Raw genomic sequence first — 12788 nt, forward strand, 5'->3', positions numbered from 1 at the left:
GAGGATGTTTTTTTCCATTGATTTTTAGAGAGAGTGGAAGGGAGGGAGGGGAGAGAGAGAGAGAGAAACATCAATGTGAGAGAGACGCATCAGTTGGTTGCACCTGGATTGTGGGCTGGATCGAACCTGTTACTCATGTTGTGGCCTCACCCCAGCACAAAGAAACTGAATTTCCGGAGGACGAGGCCCAGAAATCAGGATTTTAAAAAGATTCCCGGGTGATTCTCATGGGCAGCCGAGGTTGAGAACCGCTGCCCTAGCCGGTTTGGCTCAGTGGACAGAGTGTCGACCTGCAGACCGAAGGGTCCCGGGTTGGATTCCAGTCAAGGGCACGTGCCCAGGTTGCGGGCTAGATCGCCAGTGGGGGCAGCTGAGCCATGATTCTCTCTCATCATTGACGTTTCTCTCTCCCTTCCTCTCTGAAATCAATAAAAATATTTTTTTTAAAAAAAAGATTGCTAGTCACGCCCTATGCCACGCTCCCCACTGCTGCCTCCTGCAAACTGGGGCCCCCCACCCTCACCCCCCGATGCCCAGTGCCCTTGCTGGAGCCCCCTTCCCTCTCTCAGCCACAGGACCAACCCTCTACCTTCTCTTGAAGATCTGACGTGTGTGCTTCTTCCTCCAGGAAGCCCTCCTGGCCTTCCCAGGCTGCATCAGGGTCACACCACGGCCTTTCCCGCCCCCTTCAGAGCACAGTCGCCCTGCATTGCGATTGGTGCCTCAGCCTCCCCCGCAGAGCAGTTCTTCAAGGACAGGCACAGGTCTGGTTCACCATGTGGGTGTCCCCCAGAGCCCAGCCCCTGGTAGACAGGAAGCCTCAGTCCACAGGTGATGGAGGGAGGGAGGGAGGGAGGGAGGGAGGGAGGGAGGAAGGAAGGAAGGAAGGAAGGAAGGGAGGAAGGAAGGAAGGGAGGAAGGAAGGAAGGAAGGAGGGAAGGAGGGAAGGAAAGAAGGAAGGAAGGAAGGAAGGAAGGAAGGAAGGAAGGAAGGAAGGAAGGAAGGGAGGGAGGGAGGAAGGAAGGAAGGAAGGAAGGAAGGAGGGAAGGAAAGAAGGAAGGAAGGAAGGAAGGAAGGAAGGAAGGAAGGAAGGAAGGGAGGGAGGGAGGGAGGGAGGAAGGAAGGAAGGAGGGAAGGAAAGAAGGAAGGAAGGAAGGAAGGAAGGAAGGGAGGGAGGGAGGGAGGGAGGAAGGAAGGAAGGAAGGAAGGAAGGAGGGAAGGAAAGAAGGAAGGAAGGAAGGAAGGAAGGAAGGAAGGAAGGGAGGGAGGAAGGAAGGAAGGAAGGAAGGAAGGAAGGAAGGAAGGAAGGAAGGGAGGGAGGGAGGGAGGGAGGGAGGGAGGAAGGAAGGAAGGAAGGAAGGAAGGAAGGAGGGAAGGAAAGAAGGAAGGAAGGAAGGAAGGAAGGAAGGAAGGAAGGAAGGAAGGGAGGGAGGGAGGAAGGAAGGAAGGAAGGAAGGAAGGAAGGAGGGAAGGAAAGAAGGAAGGAAGGAAGGAAGGAAGGAAGGAAGGAAGGAAGGAAGGGAGGGAGGGAGGAAGGAAGGAAGGAAGGAAGGGAGGAAGGAAGGAAGGAAGGAAGGAAGGAAGGGAGGGAGGGAGGGAGGGAGGAAGGAAGGAAGGAAGGAAGGAAGGGAGGGAGGGAGGAAGGAAGGAAGGAAGGAAGGAAGGGAGGAAGGAAGGAAGGGAGGGAGGGAGGAAGGAAGGAAGGAAGGAAGGAAGGGAGGAAGGAAGGAAGGGAGGGAGGAAGGAAGGAAGGAAGGAGGAAGGAAGGAAGGAAGGAGGAAGGAAGGAAGGAGGGAGGAGGAAGGAAGGAAGGAAGGAAGGAAGGGAGGAAGGAAGGAAGGGAGGGAGGAAGGAAGGAAGGAAGGAAGGAAGGAAGGAAGGAAGGAAGGAAGGAAGGGAGGAAGGAAGGAAGGAAGGAAGGACTCAGATGGGTGGATACAGACTCCAGGGTTCTACCCTCCACAGCCAGTTGCGCCCGCGTGTCCCTGCCCAACCCCTCTCCGCCTCGCTTCCTGCGCGCCGTCTCCCGGGTGCTGAGTGTTTGTCATCAACACCAGCTGGGCCCTTTGTGCTTTCTCAAGAGGAACAGAGCGGTGGCAGCGCGTGCGCTCGCTGTTCCAGGAAGAGAAGATCAGCGTTTCTGAAACGTCCTCGCTCAGGGTGAAGTGGAAATCTCCCAGCGCCGGGGCCAGGCGGCCTGGGTTCCCGTCCTGGCTCCTCCTTGTCGCCCCAGGACCCCGAACGGGGCCCGTGTTCTCTCCCCACCTCCGTCCTGTTGTCTGTAAAAGGGAATCGCAGCCCTGGCTGGGGTGGCTCAGTGGGTAGAGAATCGGCCTGCGGACTGAAGGGTCCCGGGTTCCATTCTGGTCAAGGGCACGTGCACGGGTTGTGGGCTGGATCCCCAGTAGGGGGCCTGCAGGAGGCATCTGATCAATAGGCAGCTGATCAATGGTCCTCTCTCATCATTGATGTGTCTATCTCTCCCTCTCTCTTCCTCTCTGAAATCAATAAAAATATATATATTTTTTAAATATATTTTATTGATTTTTTACAGAGAGGAAGGGAGAGAGATAGAGAGCTAGAAACATCGATGAGGGAGAAACATCGATCAGCTGCCTCCTGCACATCTCCTACTGGGGATGTGCCCGCAACTCAGGTACATGCCCTTGACCGGAATCGAACCTGGGACCTTTCAGTCCGCAGGCCGACGCTCTATCCACTGAGCCAAACCGGTTTCAGCAATAAAAATATATTTTTAAAAAATAGCCCTGCCCTGGCTGGTTTGGCTCACTGGATAGAGCATTGGCCAGGGGACTGAAGAGTCCCAGGTTCGATTCCGGTCAAGGGCATGTACCTTGCTTGCAGGCACATCCCCAGTGGGGAGTGTGTAGGAGGCAGCTGATCGATGTTTCTAACTCTCTATCCCTCTCTCTTCCTCTCTGTAAAAAAATCAATAAAATATATTTAAGTAAATAAATAAGTAAGTAAGTAAAGGCAGACCCCCTGGCAATGGGCAAGGAGACCCCTGATTGGTGGTGTGGCTCTTACATCCATCAGGGGCAAAGCAGACGTACAGTCCTTAGTTCATCCCAGCTTGATGCCTGTGTTGGTGGCCAGAGCTATTTCATGCCTGAGGTACATTAAAAAAATATATATATAGCTCTAGCCCAGTGGTCAGCAAACTGCGGCTCACGAGCCACATGCGGCTCTTTGGCCCCTTGAGTGTGGCCACGAAGTTTCCATCGCACTGTACGTGCACGCCCGCACGTGGTATTTTGTGGAAGAGCCACACTCAAGGGGCCACTGCCCTAGCCGGTTTGGCTCAGTGGATAGAGCGTCCGCCTGCGGACTGAAGGGTCCTGGGTTCGATTCCGATCAAGGGCACATGCTTGGGTTGCAGGCTTGATCCCCAGTAGGGGGCATGCAGGAGGCAACCAATCAATGATTCTCATCATTGATGTTTCTATCTCTCCCTCTCCCTTCTTCTCTGAAATCAATAAAAATATATTTAAAAAGTAAATGAATGAATGAATAAAAATAAATAAATAAAGGCAGAAAAATGAACCAGGAAGTTTATATAAATGCATAATATCTGCCGAAACCGGTTTGGCTCAGTGGATAGAGCGTCGTCGGCCTGCGGACTGAAAGGTCCCAGGTTCGATTCCGGTCAAGGGCATGTACCTTGGTTGTGGGCACATCCCCAGTGGGAGATGTGCAGGAGGCAGCTGATCGATGTTTCTAACTCTCTATCTCTCTCCCTTCCTCTCTGTGAAAAATCAATAAAATATATATTTTTTTTAAAAAGTCTTTTAAAAAATAAAAATAAATAAAAAATAAATGCATAATATCTAAAGCAGGTTTTTCTCAGCCTCTGCACTAGTCACATGTAGGACCAGATCATTCTTTTTTTAAGGAAACTTTAAAAATTTTTATTGATTGCTTTTAGAGAGAGAGAGGGGAGGGAAGAGAGAGAGAAACAGCAATCTGTTGTCCCACCTATCTATGCATTCATTGGTTGATTCTTGTAGGTGCCCTGGCCAGGGATCGAACCTGCAGTCCTTGATGTATTGGGACCCCGTTCTAACCGGCTGAGCTACCCGGCCAGGGCCTTGCACGAGGTCATTCTGTGTGGGGGGGCCACCCTGTGCATTGCAGGGTGTTTAGCAGCATCCCTGACCCACCAGGTGCCAACAGCAGCCCCCACCGGTGGTGACATCCAAAATGTCCCCCGATATTGCCCCGTGTCCCCTGGGGGCACACACACACCCCCAATGGGGAAATATCTAGAAGAAGAAACGGAGGACAATCCTTTCCGCTGGAAAATGAGAAGAAGGAGGAGGAGAAAAGTTACTTTTTCTTCCTACCCTTACTGGGCTGCTTACATCTGAAAACCATGACGAAGTTTATCGGCAAAGCGAGCCCATTGTGGAAGCAAATGACCGTGGTCACCCCTTTGCCCGCGGTTTTGCTCTCCACGGTGACCCGGGGTCCACCACCTCTGTTCGCAAATACGAGATGGAACGTTCCAGAAATAAGCCATCTATACGTGTTAAAGCCTGTGTCCTCCTGAGTGGCAGGAGGAAATCTCCCGGCACCCGGCTCCGTCCGCCCAGGACGTGAATCATCCCCTTTGTCCGCGTCTCCACACAAAATCCGCTGCCCACACTCAGTAGCCTTCTCCATGACGAGATGGAACGACTTGGTGCCGCAGGGCTTCTGTTCAAGGAACCCTCATTTTTTAAAAAAAAATATATTTTATTGATTCTCCACAGAGAGGAAGGGAGAGGGATAGAGTAAGAAACATCGATGAGAGAGAAACATCGATCAGCCGCCTCTTGCACACCCTCTACTGGGGAGGTGCCCGCAACCCAGGCACATGCCCCCGACCGGAATCGAACCTGGGACCCCTGAGTCCGCAGGCCGACGCTCTAGCCACTGAGCCACACCGGCCAGGGCAAGGAACCCTCATTTTACTTAATGGCCCCAAAGAGCAAGAATAAGGGTCTGGAAATTCAGAGTTGCCAAAGAGAAGCCGTTAGTGCTGCAGCTAAGTCAGCGGTTCTCAACCTGTGGGTCGCGACCCCTTTGGGGGTCGCCTAAGACCCTCGGAAAACACATCTATAATTCCATACTGTTTTTGCGATTCATCCCTACGCTTTCATTATGTTCAATTTGTAACCATGAAAAGACATCCCGCATAGCAGATATTTACATGACGATTCATCACAGTAGCAACATGACAGTTAGGAAGTAGCCACGAAAATAATGTTATGGTCGGGGGTCCCCGCAACATGAGGAGCTGTATGAAAGGGTCGCGGCATGAGGGAGGTTGAGGACCGCTGATCTACGTGAAAAAGTGAGGACACATGTCTGGGTTGTGGGCTTGATCCTCAGCGGGGGGGCGCACAGGAGGCAGCCAATCAATAATTCTTTCTTATCGATGAAGTTTCTATCTCCCTCTCCCTTCCTCTCTGAAATCAATACACGCACACACACACACACACACACACACACACACACACACACGAGGCCCAATGCATGAAATTTGTGCAAGGGGCTCTGCCCCAGCTGCAGCGACTTTGTCCGGAAGGACGTCCGGTCTTATTAGCATATTACACTTCTATTATTATAGATATTTTAAAAAGCATACTATGTATAGGGCTCCGGACTACCCGAGGTATCAGACCGCCATGGGGGTCTTGGAGCATATACCCTGTGGGAAAAGGGGGGACTTCTGGACCTCCATTCGACGGACCACTGCAAAGTCCTTGAAAAATGAGAGAAATCTTTACATGGGTATTTTGCCTCCATGTAACATGCCTCCATGCAAGCATTGCATACAGCAGCAACGCTTCGTCCTTTTGGTCTCAGGACCTCCGTATCCACTTAAAATTTTTATTTTTATTTTATTATTATTTTAAAATATATTTTTATTGATTTCAGAGAGGAAGGGAGAGGGAGAGAGAGACAGAAACATCAATGATGAGAGAGAAACATCGATCGGCTGCCTCCTGCACACCCCCTACTGGGGATGTGCCCGCAACCCGGGCATGTGCCCCTGACCGGAATCGAACCAGGGACCCTTCAGTCCCCAGGCCAACGCTCTAGCCACTGAGCCAAACCGGCTAGGGCTCCATTTAAAATTTTTAGAGAACCCCTAAGAGTTTTTGTTTACTAGTATGTGTGTTATGTCTATTAATATTCAACATGTTGCCGAAACCGGTTTGGCTCAGTGGATAGAGCGTCGGCCTGCAGACTCAAGGGTCCCAGGTTCAATTCCAGTCAAGGGCATGTACCTGGGTTGCGGGCACATCCCCAGTGGGAGGTGTGCAGGAGGCAGCTGGTCGATGTTTCTCTCTCATCGATGTTTCTAACTCTCTATCTCTCTCCCTTCCTCTCTGTAAAAAATCAATAAAATATAAAAAAATAAAATAAAAAAATATTCAACATGTTCAAAATTCAAATGGGGATTTCAAAACATATGTTCAAGCCCTAGCTGGGCCAATATGCCATGGTTGTGGGTTCAATCCCTGGTGAGGGCACCTACAAGATCAATCGAGGGTCCTGGCTGGTGTGGCTCAGTTGGCTGAGCATCGGCCAAATCACCAACAGGTCACCAGTTTGATTCCCAGGGCACATACCCGGGTTGCGTCTCCATCTCCAGTGGGGGGTGTGCAGGAGGCAGCCGATCGATGTTTTCCTCTCTCTCTCTCCCTTTCCCTTCCTCTCTCACTCTATCAAAAGAAAAGAATAATAAAAAAAGAACAAGAATCAACCAATGAATGAATGCATAAAAAAGAATCAACCAATGAATGCATACATAAGCAGAACAACAAAAATTGATGTTTCTCTCTCTCTCCCCCTTCCTCTCTTTCTCTAAAATCAATAAATTAAAAATTTTTTAAATATGTATTCATTATAGTAAAACATTAATAAAAACATTGTATGTTTACATAAACAGCTCATTTCAGTAGAAAATAACTATATTTTCCTAAACAAAAAAATATAGTGGCATTGGCTTACATAGTTTTTAATTTTTTTCACAAGTTGCAGTTCTAATATATATATTGATTTCAGAGAGAAAGGGAGAGGGAGAGAGAGGTAAAAACATCAATGATGAGAGAGAATCATGGATCAGCTGCCTCCTGCACGCCCCCTGCTGGGGACCGAGCTCACAACCCAGGCATGTGCCCTTCACTGGAATCGAACCTGGGACCCTTCAGTCCACAGGCGACTCTCTACCCACTAAGCCAAACCAGCTAGGGCTAGTTTTTAATTTATTTATTCAATTTAGAGACCAGGAAAGGGAAAGAGAGAGAGAGAGAGAGAGAGAGAGAGAGAGAGAGAGAGAGAGAGAGAGAGAAACATTGATTTGTTGTTCCATTTATTTATGCATTCATTGGTTGATTCTTATATGTACCCCATTGGGGGATCAAACCCCATAACCTTGGGGTATCAGGATGACTCTCTAAGCAACTGAGCTACCTGGCCAGGGCCCATTTATATATATATATAAAAGGCTAAGCAACCATTCAACCGTTTGACCAGTAGCTATGCCACGCACTGACCACTGTGGGGCAGATGTTCAGTGCACAGGCATGGACACATGGAACAGACAGATGCATCTCAGAGGGAAGGGGGGAGGGGGGAGGGCGGGAAGAGATTAACCCAAGATCTTATATGCATACTGGAGGCCCGGTGCACGGATTCGTGCACTGGTGGGGTCCCTCAGCATGGCCTGCACCCTCTTGCAATCCGGGACCCCTCGGGGGATGTCAGAGGCCTGGTGCATGGATTCGGCCCGATCCCTGCGGGCCAGGCTGAGGGACCCCACCAGTGCACGAATCCATGCACCGGGCCTCTAGTTGGCTTATAATTTTGAAAATTTACTCAACATTTGGTCTCATAGAAGAAAGCTGGCTTCTCATACCTGCTTCTGCATGGGATCTGCTTTGCTTCCCCTGTCCAGACGCCACCCAAAGGCGCTGGCCTTGCACTCATGAGAGACCAAGAGTGAAAAGGCAAACATAGTATTATTACAACAACCGTTTGGACCTCATGGACCCCTTAAACACACCTCAGGGATACCCAGGGTCCCTGGGCCACCCCTCTGGGGACCACCGAGGTGTGGTATTGTTCTGAAAATGAACCGAGTGCACAGCATTGTGTAAAAATGATGATAGCCCTAACCAGTTTGGCTCAGTGGACAGAGCGTCAGCCTGCGGACTGAAGGATCCCAGGTTCGATTCCGGTCAAGAGCATGTACCTGGGTTTCAGGCACATCCCCAGTAGGGGGTGTGCAGGAGGCAGCTGAATCGATGTTTCTCTCTCATTGATGTTTCTAACTCTCTATACCTCTCCCTTTCTCTCTGTGAAAAATCAATAAAATATATTTAATAAAAAGTAGATGATAAATGAGCCCTGACCGGTGTGGCTCAGTGGATAGAGCATCGGCCTGCAGACTCAAGGGTCCCGGGTTCGATTCCAGTCAAGGGCATGTACCTTGGTTACAGGCACATCCCCAGTAGGGAGTGTGCAGAAGGCAGCTGATCCATGTTTCTCTCTCATCAATGTTTCTGGCTCTCTATCTCTCTCCCTTCCTCCCTGTAAAAAAAATCAATAAAATATATTTTTTAAAAAAGGTATAATAAAAAATAAAAATGATGACAAACTAAACAATACGGCCTCAGGAAACGTGGAGCAATACAGCTTAGTGGGTGAGCACGGCAGGGTCAGGAGGCTCCCAGGGTTCAAATCCTAACGTGAACACTTCCTGGCTGTGTGACCCGCAGGAAGTTAATCGACCTCTCTGCGCTGGGGGTCTCCTTTATAAGACGGCGGCCACAGTAAAAGCACCGGCCCCCTCGGGGTTATTGAACGTAAAGTGCTCAGGGCTTGAATGCACCGTGGAAGGCACAAAGGAAACACTGGATAAATTATGCAACTAATTTATGCAAAGCATTGTTATTAAGCAGCCTTGCAGAACAGTAAGGCGGTTATATAATTGCTACTAAATGATCTCCATAATACACGGCCACGTGGGGCTGAGAGCTACAGACCCGTATGCATATTGTGACAAAGCCGAGTCGAATAAACACGTGCCTACAGGCTACCCACCCACCGGTGTGGGGATGCAAACACAGGCATACATGCTTCACGGCGCATAGAGTGTTCTTGAAATGACACATTAAAAGAAGCAAAACAACAACAACAAAAAATCCAGCATCATTTTCTTTCGTTTTGTTAATCCTCATCTGAGGATATTTTCCCATTGATTTTTAGAGAGAGTGGAAGAGAGGGGGAGAGACAGAGAGAGAGAGAGAAACATCCATGTGAGAGAGACACATCAATTGGCCATCTCCCGGACGTGCCCCAACCAGGGCTGGGATCAAACTTTCAATCGAGGTACGTGCCCTGGACCGGGACTCAAACCCGGGACCCTTCAGTCCACAGGCTGTCGCTCTATCCACTGAGCAAAACTGGCCTGGGCTAGCAGGACTTTTAAAAATGTACTTTATTGATTTTAGAGAGAGGAAGAGGGAGGGAGGGAGAGAGAGAAAAAAACATTGATGACAGAGAGAGAAATATTAATTGGATCCCTTCTGCATGCACCATGACTGGAGATCAAACCCACAACCTGGGCATGTGCCTTAACCGGGAATCGAACCAGTAACCTTTTGGTGCATGGAGCGATGCTCAATCAACTGGCAAGAGCTAGCTTTGTTTTTGTTTGTTTGTTTTGTTAATCCTCACCCAAGGCTATTTTCCCATTGATTTTTAGGTGGAGTGGAAGGGAGAGAGGGAAAGAGAGAGACACATTGATATGAGAGAAACACATAGATGGTTGCTGCCTGCAGGAGCACTAACCATGGCCCAGGCCAGGGAGGAGCCTGCAACCGAGGTACGTGCCCTTGACCGGAATCAAACCCGGGACTGCAGGCCAACGCTTTATCCACTGAGCCAAACCTGCTAGGGTTAGCTTGCTATTTTATTTTATTTTTTAAATATTTTTTTTATTGATTTCAGAGAGGAAGGGAGAGGGAGAGAGCTAGAAACATCATTGATAAGAGAGAATCATGGATCGGCTGCCTCCTGCACGCCCCCTAGTGGGGATTGAACCTGTGACCCAGGCATGTGCCCTTGACTGGAATCGAACCCGGGACCCTTCCGTCTGCAGGCCGACGCTCTATCCACTGAGCCAACCCGGCTAGGGTTAGCTTGCTATTTTAAAGGAGATAAACGTTAGGACTTTGGGTTGTTACCTTCTGGACAAGATCAGCACTTTTCCAGCAACCTCCCCTCCTGCTGGCCGGACAGACAGCACCGATGAATCAGGATGCAGGCAGCACTCATTGATAGCAACATCCTTCCCCACTGAGCACAAGTTCAAACTCCTTATCAGCGCGGTGGGTGCTCGGGGGCAGCCGCGGGGCACAGCTTCATCTCGACAAGGCAGCGGAAACCCATTTGCCATCCCCAACCTTGAGCATGACCGCCCCAAATTCCTGAAACCACTGGAAATGACTCAGCAGAGTTCCCCCAGGGAGTCGGGTCCTGCTGAGCCTTCATTCTTTCCTGCTAACCTACACCCCACCTCCTCCAACTCTCCCTGTTCCAGAAGGTCCTGCTAGCCCATCCCCTCCTTAGTTACCTACCGAGCAAGAAACCGGAGCCCCAGCGATGAAAAAGTCTGGCTCCGGGTCACAGAAGGAGTTTGCGTCCAATTCCTAAAATGTAGCCGCTCAGAGAGCAGACCCTGGGGTGAGCCAGACCTGGGTGTGAATTCTCCTTTGCATCTGACCAGCGGGACCTCCCCGAGCCTCAGTTTCTCCATCTGCAAAATGGGCTCTGAGGAATGCCCAGTGCCCAGGAGAATCCAATCGGGTAATCAGTGCAGAGAGCTCAGCACGTGTGTGTCTGCCACCCAATGTCTGCTTGGTAGGTGTGGGAGTGGCTGACGTCCTGAGGGTCCCCCGAAGTTACATGAAGACAGAGCGAAGTGGCTCAGTCCCCCGGGGTGTTGTCCTGTACACCAGAAGGTCCCAGGTTCAATTTCCGGTCAGGGCACGCGACCAGGTTGCGAGTTTGAGGCAACCCGATCGATGGTTCTCTCTCACATCAATGTTTCTCTCTGTCTCTTTCTCTCTTCCTCCTCTTTCTCTAAAATCAATAAAAACATATTCTCGGGTGATGATTTAAAAACAACTGCCCTAGCTGGTGTGGCTCAGTGGATAGAGTGTCAGCCTGCGGACTGAAGGGTCCCAGGTTCAATTCTGGTCAAGGGCATGTACCTTGGTTGAGGGCACATCCCCAGTAGGGGGTGTGCAGGAGGCAGCTGATCGATGTTTCTCTCTCATCGATGTTTCTAGCTCTCCCCCTTCCTCTCTGAAATCAATAAAAATATATTTAAAAAACAACAACAAGAGATAAACCAAAGTTATATACTTATACGCATGACCCATGGACACCGTCAATAGGGTGGTGAAGATCTGGGGGAGGGGAGGGAGTTGGTAGGGACTGGGGCAGGGGCAAAGGGGAAGAAAATGGGAGATACCTGTAATACCATCAACAATAAAAACATATTTTTAAAAGAAAAACTTGAAAAATAATAAAACTAAAAAATATTAAATTAAAAAAAATAACAATAAAAAACCAAGGCACAGAACTGATGGGCTAGCACTGTGTTGTGTTTTACTAGTAAACACATCTCAAGAACAAGTTTTTTCAAACATTCAGGCTGTCTTTAGTCCCTCAGTGTAGACGGTGAGATCACAGGTCTGAGCCCAGTGTGTGTCTGTGTGTCTGTGTGTCTGTGTGCGTGATAAATCCCACTCCAGGCTGCTGGGAGCCTCTCCAGCTCCTGCCTGAGAGGAAAGTGTGTGGCTCACACATAATAGGTGTGCAATGAATGCTAACGCTTGCCCGTGGGCAGAGCAATCCCAGGAGCTCATTTTTATTGATCCTGAGCCGTGACCTTTGCTGACCTACCTGTTTTATCAAGTCCCGCTGTTCGTAATGATTGCCGATCAAGCTGTTTGACAAACGCGAATCTAACCTGATTCCCTGACCCTGGGGGTAGAGGCCCCTCCCCCTGGGCAGGCAGAGACGTGTTTGAAATAAAGTTTATTGAAGTTTCTGTTTGGTATTTACATATGATACACGGTAAATAACAGAGCCGGGCCCCCCACCCACCCGCCCCCGCCCCCACAGCCCCCCTCCCCCCCAGCCTCGTTAAAAATCGCTGCGTAAAGACAAGTTAACTGCTTGGGTCCCCCCTCCCCCCTCCCCCCTAAGATGCAAACTAAAAGCCCCGTCCCTCCCCGGCCTCCCCCCCACCCCACCCCGGGGGCCTTTCTGCTTCCGTGTACAACACTGTGCTACCTCGCCCCTCCTCCCCTAATGAGGGGGGGTGGACGAATTTCTGGGACACCCCCCCAAAATCTGTCCAAGGGGGAGGATGGACCCTTGAAAGAGGCCAGAGTTTGGGGTCTGAGAAGGGAAGGGGAACTTCATTGATGGAGGGGGCTGGGGGGAGGGGGTAAATAGGTGCCAGAAAAATGGAAGACTTCGAGGTTTGGGGGGTGTCGACCCCCGCTACTGTCTCTCCCTCCCCCGACGGGGCCTCGAGGGGGCAGAGGCGGGCGCAGGTCTCCATCCTGCGCGGTGTGCAGGGCTGGGGGCGCCCAGGGGTGGAAAGGAAGGAGACCGAGTTAGAGGAGGAAGAGGAAAGATAAGCGAAGGGCAGCAGAGAAAGCGGGAACACTAGTTAGACGGCGCCCACAGAGGCA

General features: G+C 50.3%; 1 pseudogene; it reads left to right on the top strand.

Annotated features, from left to right (window-relative positions):
* The first annotated feature begins 2998 nt into the window (after positions 1 to 2998).
* LOC132217700 (small nucleolar RNA SNORA48) lies at positions 2999 to 3143 on the top strand (annotated as a pseudogene).
* Positions 3144 to 12788: the final 9645 nt, after the last annotated feature.

Source organism: Myotis daubentonii, chromosome 15, assembly GCF_963259705.1.
Source record: "Myotis daubentonii chromosome 15, mMyoDau2.1, whole genome shotgun sequence".
NCBI lineage: Eukaryota > Metazoa > Chordata > Mammalia > Chiroptera > Vespertilionidae > Myotis > Myotis daubentonii.